The sequence below is a fragment of the Falco punctatus genome, assembly GCF_963210335.1.
Source record: "Falco punctatus genome assembly, chromosome: 13".
NCBI classification, from domain to species: Eukaryota; Metazoa; Chordata; class Aves; order Falconiformes; family Falconidae; genus Falco; species Falco punctatus.
In genome coordinates, this window is record NC_137593.1 from 21,124,507 (window position 1) to 21,125,892 (window position 1,386).

Here is a 1,386-nt window from a genome sequence, read left to right on the forward strand (position 1 = left end):
ATGGATGTCTGTTCTTGTTTCTTCACAAATACCATAAATAATTGTATGCTTAGTATATTTGTTAAGTGTCTGAACTTGCAGTTTTCTGCTGCCTTTTTTCATTAGCTAAGAAAAAGTAGATCTAATGGAAAACAATCCATTGCAGTGAAACTGTAGATTTGCTTACCCATCACAGCAAAATGTTAACCTGTGTAATATTTTAGTGGCAAATTAACTTATCTGAGTCACAGTATTTCAAAATACACACTGATAAATTTCAGACAACTGGACAAAAATCTTAGACATGTTTTCTTATAATGCAGTTTTATCCATCAAATTCTACATGTTTTCTATAATCTGGATATTAACAAGAATATAGTTTGAGATCTAAAGGTCTGCTTTGTGCTTATACAGAAATGTTTAAATGAGTTAGGAAACATATGTAGCTTTTCCCACCTCCCTTATGCACTATCATTGATGTACTCTGGTATTCTCCAAACACATACCTTACCCCTTAAAACCTTGCTATTTCTACCTTTCATAATACATGATACGATATTCTCTCTGTTATTTCTTATCGCACTTCAAATGAATCTCGTCTCAATTTTATAGTATTGGACTTACTCTCCTGAGTTAATTTTTGGATGTACCTTTTGTTCAGTTTATGCTATACAGTTTTTCTACCACCAAGCAGCATGTGGAAGACATGAAGACTTTTATTCACAAAAAAGCTGAGGGCCTTTTCATGCTTAGTGTTTCGTAACAGACGATGATGTCGATTTTCTTTTCACATTGCCTCTTTCATCTTGGAACTGCAGTTATTTAAAAGTGTGTGCTCCTAATCTATTCAAGTCACCTGAACTCTATTGCTTTTACTTTGTATTTACAACTATTTCCCTTCCTCTTAACCAGCATTTAGTGTTATCATCGGTTATTCAACTGGTATCATGTTTCTTCAAGGTTGTTACCATTTAAAGGAATTTTTTTCTTCAATTAGCTCGGCATTTTTCCCTTCCCAGCCCCCTCCGAACCCTGCACCACCCCACCCCCCCCACCCCCCCGCCCCGACTCTGTCTGCTCTTAATAGCTCTGAGATATGGAGCATCAACTTATTTCCAAGCACTAGCCTTGGTGTGCTTTCTGCCTGCATGGGAAACCCAAGGACCAAGGTGCTCGTGGTAGTCCTGGGCCAGCAGCAAGGGCCATGTGGTGGAGTAATATAGGTGCTCTGCACACAGCAACAGCTCAGACACCATCTGCAGTAGCCCTGAAATCTCAGCCTGTGCCAGCAAGAAAATCTTCTCTGGCTGCTCTACCCATAGTTTCTATTCAGAGCTCCCTAAATTCAGCTGAGAATGAAGTTCTGTTTCTTTTATATGTCCAAGATGGTCCTTTCTTTTCGTTTTG